Genomic DNA, 16313 nt, shown 5'->3' with positions numbered 1-16313 from the left:
CCACTGGATGAGCTAAGCAAATGGTCCCAAGGTCAAGTTAGCCTGGTTACCTTTTCTCTACTCTCTTCTCGACAAGACATTGAGGGCAGTGTCTCCTCCAGTGCCCTTCATCGTTGCAATGGAAACATTTCCCTTTGCAGCGTTATCCTTGCCTTTCAGTCCAGTAGGTTTCTTCTTCCCTTTCCCTTTGCCTTTCTTCACAAGAATACTCTTATTCTTTGAAGAGAAAGTAACTTTAGGCTTGGAGGACATTCTTCACTTCTCGGCAGTAGTAACATTTACTTCTAGCATTAAACCTTTTGTTTTCAACATTATCTGTTAAAGTTGTAGCTCATTCAGTAAAGTACTCAAATTTTATTCATTAATGCATTCAAAATTTGCAGAAAACTCTTCAGAAGAGATTCTAGAATAAAACCAACTTGACTTCTCTCATTCATGACAGCACCGTTTACTTCTGCCGTATGAAAGTTGACCATCATGTCTAAGACATATTCACAAACATTGGTCCCCACTTTGATGCGACTGTTGTAAACGTGCTTAAATGGCATCCCTCATAGAGATTCCATAATCTCTTTGGCTGTACTCATATCCTCATGCTTTATTTGTCAACACATCAGATAAGTTGGTGATGATATAAGCATGGGCTATATCATTAGCCTTGACCCATCTATCATATACATCCTGAACATTTCGGTTTGTGTTAAAGCTAGGAATGGGAGGACAATCCTCAGTTAAGACAAACCGCAATTGTCTATCACTAGAATCGTGTTCAAATTTGATTTCTAATTCATATAATTATCCCTAATATATTTCTCTGACGCCACACTTGTATTAATGAACTTGTCATTCTGAAATTTAATATCCAATCAAGTTTTAGCAATTTTAATAATTTACCCAAGATTATTCTTTCGCAATGATACTACATCAAGACATTCTTGACTAAATACTACCTCCAGAATAACTCATATTCCAATAGTCATTTAGGTACCCTTTTTGGTCAGACATTATTAACAATTAATAATTCTGTAAGTGTAGACCCACCATTTTTGGACGTTAGAGGCCACTAATGACCAAAGAAATCCTATCCATTTCTGGAGCTTAAGATGTTCTGAATCCTATGTTACAACCCTCCAAGGAGATAGCTGTCGTTAAACGACTAGCAAAGGGCTGCTTAAAGCTAACCAGCATGTGCAACATAGGAATCTCACGATCCAACTATGGAGGAGACCGTAGGATATATTGACACATTTCCTTCACCCACTTACTATGAACTAATTCATCCATTCACCTTGGTATTAACTCATACAAAACACTTTTCGAAAGGAAATCACTTCTAAGGTGACACGGAGCGTCATATGAATCTCACGATGTGAACTATATGGAGACGTGGCTGTTGAAATCATAACCTTGATATCTGATTGAACAACTTCCCCTTATTCACCCAAATATAAATTTAAGCTAAAAAATACTTTCTGAAGGGAGGTTACTTCTAGGGTGACATGAAGTATCGCTTAAATCCAGACTGTGAACTCTTAGGGACACGAGAGCTAAGGATAACATACCGAGTAGGTTATTAATCTCTTGCTGAAGTTTTCTAATAACTCTATCATATAGAAGTTATTCACTACCACTGAAGTATTCTAATGTTTGGGTAACTACATACTTAGGTTCTTTTTTGGCTAATTAAAAATAACCCTAAGTCTATGTGGTTTATCCATGTATAACTGTTATAAATGGACTTAAACCTACGATGTTTAGGTGATAAATGCTTTTATTACCTCACATCGCTCACGGATACTCATAAAACTAGTTATAAATGCTCAATTATTCGGCCATAATCCCCAGGTAGGGGGTGTTATGTAGACCGTCAACTTAAATACCCCCAACCTTTGACAGGATTATATACCAGTTGAGTTTGTAACCCTAGTTTTACATGTTTAACGACCTACTTTAACTAATTAAAACAAGTGGTTAACCTATGTGAGCATGTAGCTGTTCTTCGTTATGGATTTTAAATGTCTAACCAAATTTTATAATAGCTTATAAAACATTAGACATGCTAAACATCCACAACATACAGGCATTCAATATCTAATATAACACTTATATTAAATACAAGAAACCCTAACATGTATACTATATATTATAACAAATTATAGCATACTTTCAATGCATGTTGCATGTTTCCTATAGTGGGATTTTAAATCTAAATGGCATACTATATGCACATACAAGATTTATTTAATTATAACATACATCCAATGCATAAATAATTAAACACATACTGATATGGTTTTAGTTTTGGCAAAAACAAGCAAATAAAAGCCTAACTTATTACAAAAACAACTTCAACACCGCTTAAACCGCTCCAAAATTACTTGAACCGGACCTGAATCGTCTAAACCGGACCAGTAGAGACTGAATCGGACCAACCACAAACCATTTGAAGCTGAACCGGACCAAACTTCAAGGGAACCGATCGAACTGGCTGATCTTGCTTTCGCCCAAAATCTCGTTAAGTCAGATCGTTTAGCATTGACGACCATCGTCATGCGATGGACTTGATCGTTTAGCACTTGCTTTATCGTTTAGCAACCAACGCCTATCATTTAACAAAATTATACGATCGTATAGTATTTTCCTTCTATCATATAGTGTCATCGTCTAGCGCCGGTGAAAATACACAATCGCTTAGTGTCAAACACTATCGCATAGCTCCATCACCACATCGCTTAGCTCCGGATCAAAGGTAAACGATCATGTAAGCGATCACTCAACACCATCGCATAGCTCTTGACCGCATCGCTTAGCTCCCACCCGAAGCTATCGCATAGCAAAACAACGTATCGCATAGCATAGCCAAACAATGTATCGCTTAGCTCCAAAGGTAGATAATCATCTAACGCACAACACCTAAACGATCAATGCCCGAAGCTAAACGATCGTCTAGCTTTTCCTTTATAACGTCTAACGTATGAAGCTAAAAAATCGTTTAGCTACTGAAGCTCAACGTCGATATGAACAGAGGCTGATCGTCTGGAATCTGCAACTCGGCCCTTTCACTTGTTTCTTCGAATTACAACTTAATTTCAACTCTAATGACTCCAAATAAATTACAGACTCTTGGGAAGACATTAAAGCTCATCAAGCAAGAGCCAATTATAAATTTAAACGGGAAATCAAAGAGAAATTAAAGGCCAAATCTCAGAAAACCATATCATTACAGCACTTTCATATTTTCATACAAAACACCCACCAAACCAGAATTAATCCGAACTGAATGCTTATAAAATTCTCCGATACCAATTGTTGGATCCACACTAGCATGGAGCGGCGGAAGGTAATCAAGATCCATAAGCATTCTAATTCATTAATTTTGGTTGAAAAGAGACACGCTAAAATCAGAGTTTAATGGGTTTCAAGAACATACCTTGGTCGAACCAACGAAATCTCCATTTCCTGCTGCAAAATCCTCTGAATCCTTGTGTAGACCACCACAAGATCATCCCTACTATCCTCTTGGTGCTCTAGATTGAGTTGTGGGACTCAAAATAAGCTAAAATCAAATGGAATATAGAGAAAGCTCATTGAACAGAACCCATTGAAGAACACCTTCTTCATTTGAATTTTTCAACAACAATTCAGTCGGTTCATCCTCATTTCTTCACTCCAATCTCTTCAATATATTGCAGATTATCATGCAAAGAGATGTATTGCATGGGATGCAGCTGATGCTTGGAGTAAACCAAAGGAGAAGGTGGGTTCCTTGTAAGCTACTTGAAGATGAATTTTGAAAAACCCATTTTCAAGTTTTGTGTAATTTTCCATTTCCAAAAATCCATTTTGATTTTAAAATCATATTTTATTTCTAAAATCAAAATTTATTAATTTTACAAATTAATTTCATAAATTAATTTTCTAATAAAATTGATAAATAATTATTTAAACCATTTAAATAATTATAATTAATTTAATATCCAATATTAAATTTATTTCTACACAAATTCATCTTCATATATTTAAATCATATTTAAATATATTTTCTCCTATTCTATTTGATTCTAATTTGAACGTTTCAAATTAACTTATCACGCTACTCTAGAGCTAATCCGTTTCTGAGCTAGTAAGGGGATCTCATGGACCTACAGATCATGGGCTCCAACGATCCGAGATTAATCGGCTAAACTCATTAGATCGATCTAATCCCTGTTCGTTAATTAATGGGTCACTCCACTAAAGCTCATAGTTGAACTCCCCTCACTTTAGATATATTTTGTCCACTCGATATAACCAAGATTAGTAAGTTAACCCTTCACAGGTTGTTCGTAATAACGGCTGGGTTAAATCTTTGTTTTACCCCTGAAATTACCTTTTGTTCCTTAAGTCCCCACCGATCCCCTAATGAACAATTGTTTTGTGATCCAATCTCAAAACCAAGTCCCTCTCATGTCAAATAAGAGGGTGGGATCCCTTGTTTAAGCCCTAGAATGAGCACTTAAGTGAACAACCTCTCTACTATCCCTAAAGCGGGTAGGAGTGAATTCCCTCTTGCACCCTATGTCCTCAGCTATCTATCCAGTCTTACCTCTGAAATGGCAGTCATATTGAGCCGGCGCTGTTGAGCCAACCCTCACCTTTGCAAGTTTAAGGGCAATCCTAGATAAATAGGAGATCATAGTTAGGTCAGGATTAAGGTCAAGTTACCTAGGTTATCACTTTGAAATAGTCAGTATTAAACAGTAAACAACGTTATAAAGTAAGAGTGACTCATTTCGTGGTTAGATCTTGTATAAACGCTTTTGCACAAGGATACGCCCACACCTCATGTCCAACATGAACGAATTAGGATCAGTTCGTTTGTAGCACTTTACAACTCCTTGTAACAATACAGAGGAGGTCATATCCAATAGTGTTACCAGAATAAGGTACCCAACCTTATCCATGTACTATAGATCATTTTGACTATTTAATCGAACCTGATCCACCTTTATGTCTTCACATAAAGTTCAAGTACTCATCAGATAGTCAAGAGACTTTTAGGTTTATTGGATTTCTATTCAAGTAATAGATCTATTTAATAACACCTTTATTGAATTTTCATAATAAGCTCCATTGTTTACATACCACGAGTTTTAAGACATAAAACCTAACACATAGTTCATACCGTGAGATTCATATGACGCTTTGTGTCACCCTGGGAGTGACATCCCTTCAGAAAGTATTTTGTATGAGTTAATATCAAGGTGAACAGAGGAAGTAGTTCATAAGAAGTGGGCGAAGGAAATGTGTCAACATATCCTGCGGTCTCTTCCGTTAGTTTGGCTAGTGAGATTCCTATATTGCGCCTGCTGGTTAGCTTTAATCGACTCTTTGCTAGTCGTTTTATGACGGCTATCCCTATGGAGGGTTGTAACATAGGATTCGGATCAACTTAAGCTCTAGAAATGGATAGGATTTATTAGGTCTTCGTGATCTCTGACGTCTGAAAACGGCGGGTCTACACTTAAAGAATTATTAAGTGTTAATAATATCTGACCAAAAGCGGTACGTAAATGACTATTGGAATATGAGTTATTCTAGAGGTAGTATTTAGTCAAGAATTTCTTGATGTAGTATCGTTGCAAAAGAATAATCTTGGGTACATTATTAAAATTGCTAAAACTTGATTGGATTTATAATTTCAGAATGACGAGTTCAATAATACAAGTGTTGGCATAAAATTTGAACACGATACTTGTGAAAGACAATTTGCAGTTTTTCTTAACTAAGGATTGTCCTCCCATTCCTAACTCTAACACAAACCAAAATATTCGAGATGTATATGAAAAATGTGTCAAGGCTAATGAAAAAGCCCGTGCTTATATCCTTGCCAGTTTATCTGATGTGTTGGAAAAGAGGATATAAGTACTGCCAAAGAGATTATGGAATCCTTGCGAGGGATGTTTGGACAACCGTCCTTCACCTTAAGGCATGATACCATCAAGTACGTTTACAACAGTCGCATGAAAGTTGGGACCAATGTTCGTGAACATGTCCTGGACATCATGGTTCATATTAATGTGGAAAAAGTAAACAATATTGTCATAGACGAGAGAAATCAAGTTGGTTTTATTCTAAAATCTCTTCTTAAGAATTTTCTGCAATTCTGTACGAATGCATTGATGAATAAAATTAAGCTTGAGTACTCTACTGAATAAGCTATAGGCATACTAGACAAAGTTGAGAACAAAGGGTCTAAAGTCAGAAGTAAATGTTACTACTTCCGAGAAGAGGGAAATGTCCTCAAAGCCTGATGTTGCCTCTTCTTCAAAGAATAAGAGTGTTCCTATGAAGAAAGGCAAATGGAAAAGGTAGAAAAGCCTACTGGAAAGAAAGGCAAAGATAATGCTGCAAAAGAAAAATGTTTCCACAGAAACGAAAAAAGGCACTGGAGGAGACACTGCCCTTAGTATCTTGCCGAGAATAAAGCAGAGAAAGGTAACCAGGCTAACTTGTCCCTAGGATCATCTGCTCAGCTCTTCCAGTGGGAGAAGTTGTTGCTTGATGTTACCTGCTTTTGTAAATTTTGTTAAGAACAAATTGTATATATTTTTGTGATAAATGAAACGTTCATTTTCAAAAATTATGTTTGTTCTAGCAAATTTTGTTAAGAATCAAATTGTTAAAAGCCATTTTGCTAATATTTAAATATTTAAATGGCTAGATCAAAATATAGAAAGTTTAAAAGATTTCTAGATCTGACTGTTAATAAAGAGTTGTTGAGACAGGCCAGATGTATCTTACTCAAAGAGTTGAGAGTACCTCAATATAGTGGGAGGAAAGTGTGCTCGTTATTAAGCGATATGCATTAGTTTCTAAACGACCAAGCAAACACTAAACGATGAGGCAAAATGCATGACGATGGTCGTCATTGCTAAACGATTAGCCTTAGCGAGATGTTGGGCGAGAGCAAGAGCAGCCGGTTCGACCAGTTTTCTTGAGGTTTGGTTGGGTTCAGCCTCAAATTTTGTTTTGACTGGTCCGATTCAGACTCTGCTGGTCTAGTTCAAACGGTTCGGGTCCGGTTCAAGCGGTTTGGAGCGGTTCGAGTGGTGTTGAAGCTATTTTTGTAATAGTTAGGCTTTCGTTTGCTTGTTTTTGCCAAAAAAAAAACCATATTAGTCTGTGGTTAATAATATATGCATTGGATGTATGTTATAATTAAATAAATCTTGTATGTGCATATAGTATGCCATTAAATTTAAAATCTCACCGTAGGAAGCATGCGACATGCATTGAAAGTATGTTATAATTTGTTATAATATATAGTATGCATGTTAGAATTACTTAAATTTAATATAATGGTTATATTAAATATTGAATGCTTGTATGTTGTGGATGTTTGGCATGTCCAAAGTTTTATAAGTTGTTATTAAATTAGGTTGGACATTTAAAATCCATAAAGAAGAACAACTGCATGCTCATATAGGTTAACTACTTGTTTTAATAGTTAAAATAGGTTGTTAAACTTGTAAAACTAAGGTTACAAACTCAACCGATATATAATTCTGTCGAAGGCTAGGGGTACTTAAGTTGACAGTCTACGGAACACCTCCTACCTGGAGATTATGGCTGAATAATTAAGCGTTGGTAACCAGTTTTATGAATATTCGTGAGCGATGTGAGGTAATAAAACTGTTTATCATCTAGACATCGTAGTTTTAAGTCCATTTATAAGTGTGATACTTGAATAAACCACATAGACTTAGGGTTGTTTTTTTTGTTAGTCGGAAAAGAACCTAAGTATAAATTTTATCCAAAAATTAGAATACTTCAATGGTAGTCAATAACTTCTATATGATAAAGTTATGATAAAACTTCAGCGGGAGATTAATAAAATACACGATATGTTATTCTTAGCTCTCGCATCCCTAAGAGTTCACAATCTAGATTTAAGCGGTACTTCGTGTCACCCTGGAAGTGACCTCCTTACGGAAAGTATTTTTTATTTTAAATTTAAACTAGAGTGAATAAGGGGAAGTTGTTCGAACAGAAAACAAGCTTACGATTTCAACTGGCACGTCTCCCCATAGTTCGCACCATGAGATTCATATGATGCTTCGTGTCACCCTGGGAGTGTCCTCCCTACAGAAAGTGTTTTGTATGAGTCAATATCAAGGTGAACGGAGGAAGTAGTTTATAGTAAGTGGGTGAAGGAAATGTGTCAATATATCCTACAGTCTCTTTCATTAGTTAGGATCGTGAGATTGCTATCTTGCATCTGCTAGTTAGCTTTAAGCGGCTCTTTGCTAGTCGTTTATTTTTTGATGGCTATCCCCTTGGAGGTTTATAACATAGGATTCGAAACAACTCAAGCTCCATAAATGTATAGGATTTCTTAGGTCTTAAAATGGCGAGTATACACTTACAGAATTATTTAATTTTAAAAATTTCTGACCAAATGCGGTACCTAAATGACTATCGAAATATGAGTTATTCTGGAGATAATATTTTGTCATGAATGTATTGATGTAGCATCGTTTCAAAAGAATAATCTTGGGTGCATTATTAAAATTACTAAAACTTGATTGGATTTAATTTCAGAATGACGAGTTCAATAAATACAAGTGTTGGCATCAGATAAACTCATCGGGGATAATTATGTAAATTGGAAATCAAATTTGAACATGACACTTGTGATAGACGATTTACGGTTTGTCTTAACTGAGTATTGTTCTCCAATTTCTAGTTTTAATACAAACAGAAATGTTTGGGATGTATATGACAGATGGGTTAGGGCTAATGATAAAGCCCGTGCTTATATCTTTGCCATCTTATCCGATGTGGTGGCTGCCAAAGAGATTATGGAATCTCTGCGAGGGATGTTTGGACAACTGTCTTTCACTCTGAGGAATGATGCCATCAAGAACGTTTACAACAGCGGCGTGAAAGTTGGGACAATTGTTCACGAACATGTCCTGGACATGATGGTCCACTTTAATGTGGCAAAAGTAAAAAATGTTGTCGTTGACGAGAGAAGTCAAGTTCGTTTTATTCTAGAATCTTTTCTGATGAGTTTTTTTGCAATTATGTACAAATGCATTAATGAATAAAATTGAATACAGCTTGACTACTCTACTGAATGAGCTACAGGCTTACCAGACAATGTTGAGAATAAAGGGTCTGGTGTCAGAAGTAAATATTACTACTGCAGAGAAGTGGTAAATGTCCTCCAAACCTGATGTTGCCTCCTCTTCAATGAATAAGAGTATTCCTGTGAAGAAAGGTAAAGGGAAAGGGAAGAAGAAGCTGACTGGAAAGAAAGGCAAGGATAACGTTACAGTTAAAGGAAAATGTTTCCACTGCAACGAAGAAGGGCACTAGAGGAGACACTGCTCTCGGTAACTTGCTGAAAAGAGAGCAGAGAAAGATAACCAGGCTAACTAGACCCTTAGACCATTTGCTCAGCTCATCTAGTGGGAGAAGTTACTGCTTGATTGTTACTTGCTTTTGCAAAATCTTGTGAAGAACAAATTGTATATATTTTTGTGATAAATAAAATGTTCATTTTCAAAAAAATTATTCTAGCAACCTCTGTTAAGAATCAAATTGTCAAAAGTTATTTCCAAATATTCAGATATTTAAATGGCTAGATCAATGTATAGAAAATTTAAAGATTTCTAGATCTTAACAAAGAGTTGTTGAAACAAGTCAGATGCATCTTGCTCAAAGAGTTGAGAGTACCTCAATGTAGTAGGAGGAAAATGTGCTTCCTAGCCATTATTGAGAATAAGATATAATACTCATATAGTTTTATTCAAAAGCCTATTGTATATTAAACAATGTCTACAAAGATTCTCTCGACTAAAGTGTTGGAGAATTACCTAGTAGGACTAGGAATACCAAATAACCTTCGACAAGTAGGAGAAATATCCAGCATAAAGATACTGGATGGTAAAATATGGGTATGGGATGCCCTGGTTATTGTATTTCTCTATAAAACTCAGAAACTCAGTCTTATATATCGGATATATAAGTTACGATGGGAGTTTTAGAACAAGTGGGAATTTGTTGGGTTTTATGTCCTAAAACTCGTGGTTTGTAGACAATAGAATTTATTCTGAAAAATAAATAAAGGTGTTATTAAATAGATCTATTGTTTGATAGAAATCCAATAAATCCGAAAGTCCATTGACTATTAGATGTGTACTTGAACTTTATCTGTAGACATAAAGGTGGATTAGGTTGGAGTAAATAGTAAAAATAATCTATAGTATATGAATAAGACTGGGTACCTTATTCTGGTAACACTATTGGATACGGTCCCCTCTGTAGTTGTTACAAGGAGTTGTAAAGTACTATAAACGAAGTGATCCTAATTGGTCCATGTTGGACATGAGAAATGGTGGTGTCCTTGTGCAAATGGGTTTGTACAAGATCAGACCACAAAATTAATCACTTTTACTTTATAACCTTGTTTACTATTTAAAACTAACTATTTCAAAGCGATGACCTAGGTAACTTAACCTTAATCCTAAGCTAACTATGAACTCCTGTTTATTCAGGATTACCCTTAGATTGGCATAGGTGAGGGTTGGCTCAACAACGCCGGCTCAATAAGACTGCCATTTCAGGGGTAAGAACCTGTCTCTTATACACATCTAGATGTGTATAAGAGACAGTTTCAGGGGTAAGACTGGATATAGGTGCAAAAGGGAATTCACTCCTACCCGCTTTAGGGATAGTGCAGAGATTGTTCCCTTAAGTGTTGATTCTGGGTCTTGAACAAGGGGCTCCGCCCTCTCATTAGTCCAACAGAGACTCGATTTTGTTGATCGGATCACAAAACAATTGTTCATTAGAGGATCAGTGGGGACTTAAGGAACAAAAGGTAATTTCAAGGGTAAAACAAAGATTCGACCCGGCCGTTATTACAAACAACCTGTGAACAGTTGACTTACTAATCTTGGTTATATAAAGTAGACATAACATACCTACAGTGAGAGAAGTTCAACTATGGACTTTAATGGAGTGACCTATTAGTTAATGAATGGGGGTTAGATCGGTCTAATGAATTTAGCCGATTAATCTTGGAGCCCATGATGTGTAAGTTCATGAGGTCCCCCTACTAGCTCGGAAATGGAATAGCTCTAGAGTAGTGTGATAAGTTAATTTGAAACGTTCAAATTAGAATCAAATGGAATTAGATATTAAATTAATTAGAATTATTTAAATTGTTGAAATAATTATTTATTAATTTTATTAGAACATTAATTTATGAAATTAATTTTTAAAATTAATAAATTTTGATGAAATAAAATATGATTTTGAAATCAATTTTAGATTTGAAAATAGAAAAATTACACAAAAACATATAATAAAGGGAAAATATGTTTTTTCATGTTCATCTTCAAGTTGCTCACAATGAAACCCATTATCTTCAACATTCATTTACTCCAACCATGAGCTGCATCTCATGCAGCAAATCTCTTTGCATGATAGTCTGCAATATATTGAAGAGATTGGAGTGATTTTTGGTGGTTGAAACCAATTGAATTTTTCTGAAAAATTTGGACGAAGAAGATGTTTTTCATTTTAGGTTGTTGCGGTGAGCTTTCTCCAAATTTCCTTTGATTCTAGCTTATTTTGAGTCCCACAACTCAATCTAGAGCACCAAGGGAATAGTAGAGAAGATCTTGTGGTGGTCTACACAATGATTTGGAGGAATTTGCAACTTGAAATCAAGGTTTCAATGGTTCTTCAAAGGTATGTTCTTAAAACCCATTAAATAGTTAAAAAGGATCTATAGTATATGAATAAGGTTAGGTGTCTTATTCTGTTAACACTATTGGATGCGGCCTACACTTTAATTGTTACAAAGAATTGTAAAGTGCTACAAACGAAGTAATCCTAATTTGTACATGTTATGACATGAGAAGTGGGGACGTCCTGTGCAAATGAGTTTTGTACAAGATCGGACCACGAAATCAGCACTCTTACGTTATAATACTGTTTACTGTTTAAGACTGACTATTTCAAAGCGATGACCTAGGTAACTTGACCTTAATCCTGAGCTAACTATGAACTCCTGTTTGTTTGGGATTATTCTTTGATCTACAACACTGAGAGTAGTCCAACAGCACTGCTCAAGAAGCCTCGCATTTTGGGGACAAGACCAGACAAATAGCTGGGGACATAGCCCTGCAAAATGGAATTCACTCCTACCCAATTTAGGGTTAGCAGAGAGGTTGTTCCCTTAAGTGTTGATTCTGACTCTTGAACAAGGGACCTCACCCTCTCATTGGCCCAAGAGGGACTCATCTTGTTGATTGAATCAAAAATCAATTATTCATTAGAGGATCAATGGGACTTAAAGATCAAGAGGTAATTTCGTGCGTAAAACAGAGATTTGATCTAGCTGTTATTACGAACAAACTGTGAAGGGTTAACTTACTAATCATGATTATATCGAGTGGATATAATATATCTACAGTGTAGAGAGTTCAACTATGGGCTTTAGTGGAGTTACCCATTAGTTAACAAATGGGGGTTAGTTCGGTGTGATGTGTTTAGTCAATTAATCTCGAATCATTAGAGCCCATGATCTGTAGGTCTGCAAGGTCTCTCTACTAGCTCCTAAATGGATTAGCTTTAGAGTAACGTGATAAGATTGTAATAGTCACACCTCTTGGATTCTCACTCTGAGAATACCAAGGTCACTGAGTGGTGGTGTCTAAGTTGCTACCTATTCGTGGAGAAGACTGATCGTTTGCTGAGCGACAACGAGATTTGGTAGACGATTGGCTTGGCATTGCAGCGACAACGAGAGGGACTGTTCTTGACGACAGCGAGAGATAAAGAGAAGAAAAGTTCTTCAAAGGTGACTCTCTTGTTCTTTTGTATTTAATTTGTTGAAAACATGACGTAATTTATCCTAAAATGCATAACTTGTATGTATGTTTGTGAATGCTTGTATTTATATCGCAATGAATTTGGAACGATCTTGCTTCCGCTTATAGGTACTCTTTGATAAGAGTTCCTTCATGTATATGATACAATTATAAACATTTATTTTAATTGAAATTAAACGAAATTGAGTATAATTTAAATATAAAATTGATTTGATAGTGATATTGATATTTTATTAATTTAATATTTAGATATTAAATTAATATTATTTTAATTAAAAGGTTCAATTAAAAATAAATTAAAATTAGTTTTATTTAAATTAATTATTTTTGAATAAATTTTATAAAACTATTTTTTTAAAAAATGAAAATAAAAATGATTTTTGAAATAATTTTAAGTTAGTGCATTTTCCCAATTTTTGGGAAAAATCCACTAACCACATTTTGATGGATTATCACCAAAATCCAATTGTAAATTTATATAATCACCAAGCAAGTGGTGCCTTGATGCGTTATTTTATTAAGTGAAAATATGGATGATATGCGTTGATGGATTGCGTTGTGCACTCATGTTTCCCAGCGGAATTCAAGTGTAAATTTCCTTTGAGTTTCCTGGTAAGTCCAGGGTCGATCACAGGGACTTGTGAAAATAGATTGTGTTGAAATATTTTTTATGAAAACTTTGCGGTAACCGGGAAAATAAATAAGGTGTTTGGTTTGTTGATTGCATTGATTGAAAATAAATAAAATGAGGTGGACTTTGAAAAGGTTGGTAAATAGGAAATGCGATGAATGGGTTGAACGGGTTGAGAAAGTTGGCTAACACTCCCTAAAATGCACTTCATACTTGCGATCATGCAACATGTATACAACAGTAGAACCACCTCTCGGTGTGAATATCACGACTTCTAAGGCTAGAACGCATGCGATAAATATGCGATAAGTCTACAAGATTACACATAAACCTCTATTCTATTTTATGCAATGACAAGACAAATATGTGACACGTAATAATATTCCTATTCATAAGATGCATGCGATGCAAGTTGACAAATAGAGCTTATTCTCTAAGTCCCTATCTCTTGTTTATGCAAGCCTAGTCTTGCTCTTTCAAGTCCAGATTCTAACCTAGCTCTCTCAGGAATTAGGTTCTTTCTTTAGACTCTCTCTCTTGAGTAACTCTAAAGGGTATTTTGCACAGCATAAATCAAAGACAATCGCAAGCAAATGAACTTCCTAGGTCTGATTTCGCTTAGTTCTTTCTCAACCCATTCAATTAGCTTAGCTACTCATGCGTATTAAAAGAGTGAGCAGATGTAGAAATAGAACTTTCATTGAAATAAATATGAAGATGAAGTACAAAGATCAATGCAAGTAAAGTAAAGAGCTGGTGGCAAATTCTTTTACTGCTAGGCGTTTACAACTGTTTCTAACTCGTGCTCTAAAGAATATTCTCGCTCTCATGAGAGTCGGCCTGCTCTCTACCCTTACGCCCTAAGGTTCTTCTCTCGAGTTTTCCTAGGCGATCTCCGGTGCCACCATTCTTCTCTTGCTCCGCTTAAAAATGGAAATAAAAACTATGAACAGAAGCAACTGAATGTAAGGCGATCAACTTGGTTAACCCCCTTTTCTGAAGGATGCATTTGGTATTTTAAGACATCAAATTGTGAAAGGCGGTTTCTCTCTCTCCTGGTTGTACAGATGGGACAACTTTTAATTCTAACTAATACGTCAGATGATTGTCACCGATTAAAATCTGAATGTACTTTGTGACCGTTATCGGCTGTCAACTTAATTTGGATTCGACTATCATCAGCTTTTGTCCCATTCACTCTTAATTTGGCCTTTCACCCAGATGCGCCCACCATGTTGCGTTGACCATGTTGTGGCGATCTTTCTCGGTGAATGTTTTCCAGCATGATCAATACAAAGTTTGCAGTGAAGTTGCAACTCGACCGATAATTTCTTATGAAATCACCATCTTACATTGCGTTAACAACATATTCTGCACAAAAATACACAAATTCAATAGTTTGAAATGCGCTGAACGCATGCGATCCGCAATATTAATGAATTTATGCTTAAATGGATGCAATTCACATATTTTAATATATCAACGCAATCCAACAATTGTTTAATAACTTAGCGCACTATGATAACGTCTATTTCTGCCCGTTTCAACCCTCCATGCAGCCTATTGGTTTGCATGATTTACTTACATATAAAACCTCTAATGCATGAAGATCATCAAGCAATTTGAGTTTTACTTGCTGAAGTGAAAACTGAAAGCCCTATGCATCCCTCGTGTTCCTCATCAATTCAACACTTGTTTCAAGTGTCTCCACCACACGTTTCCAGCTTGAGCATAGTGGAAAAGAATCTTTGTGGTCATCCTCTTGAAGTTTCAAGCTCTATCTTGTGGATATTTCAGTTGAATTTGTGAAGGAAATCTCAAGTAATATGAAATTTCAAACCCTCTTCTGAATATCATCTGAACACCATGCTTAAACTCAAAATAAATGTAGTTAACTACTTATTGATTCTGAAGTCTTCCATTGCACGATATTTAATTCCTTCAATGGCAAGGTACAATTCTTCTCCATAACGAAAAGACATTGAGAATGGAATTAAGCATATAACTTTGATATCTCCAAGGAACGATAGATATACGTTTGGTTTATTTTCAAATAAATTTCAAAATTTGATCTAGTTGGTTATGTAGATTCTGGATATTTATCTGATCCCCACAAAGCAAAAACTCAAACAGGTTATTTGTTCACATATGGAGGAACTGCTATATCATTGGCGATTGGTGAAACAGACTGAACTAAACAATGGTGAAATTCTCTTGTAATTCCCGGGGCTAGTTTGAGAATGTGTATGGCTAAGAAATCAATGACTCATCACATTCATAGAATATGTGGTTTATCTTCTAATAAAAATTTTCCAACGATATTATACGAAGGCAACACAACATGCATATCCTAAATCAAAGGAGGATATATTAAAAGAGATAGAACAAAACATATTTCTCCGAAGCTTTTCTATTCTCATGATGTTGAAGAAAATGGCCACAGCGCTGTACAACAAATTTTGTTCGAAAGATAACCTGGCAGATTTATTTACAAAAGCATTACCTACCGCAACCTTTGAAAAACTGATCCACAATATTGAAATGTAGCGACTCAGAGATCTCAAGTGATGTTTCCATGAGGAGACTAAATATACTATATTCTTTTTAAGAGTCTTAGATTATATGAAATATGTACTATTTTTCCTTCACTAGGATTTTTTTTCCAATAGATTTTTTTTTTCTAGTAAGGTTTTAACGAGACATATTTCATATATATATAATGTATCTAAGGAAAAGTATTATAAATATCACAAATTATGTGTAAAATAGTACTCATTCGTAGTGTCAAAAAG

Source organism: Benincasa hispida, chromosome 9, assembly GCF_009727055.1.
Source record: "Benincasa hispida cultivar B227 chromosome 9, ASM972705v1, whole genome shotgun sequence".
Lineage (NCBI taxonomy): Eukaryota > Viridiplantae > Streptophyta > Magnoliopsida > Cucurbitales > Cucurbitaceae > Benincasa > Benincasa hispida.
The sequence above is the reverse complement of the archived record's forward strand: the minus strand, read 5'-3'. Positions refer to the sequence as shown.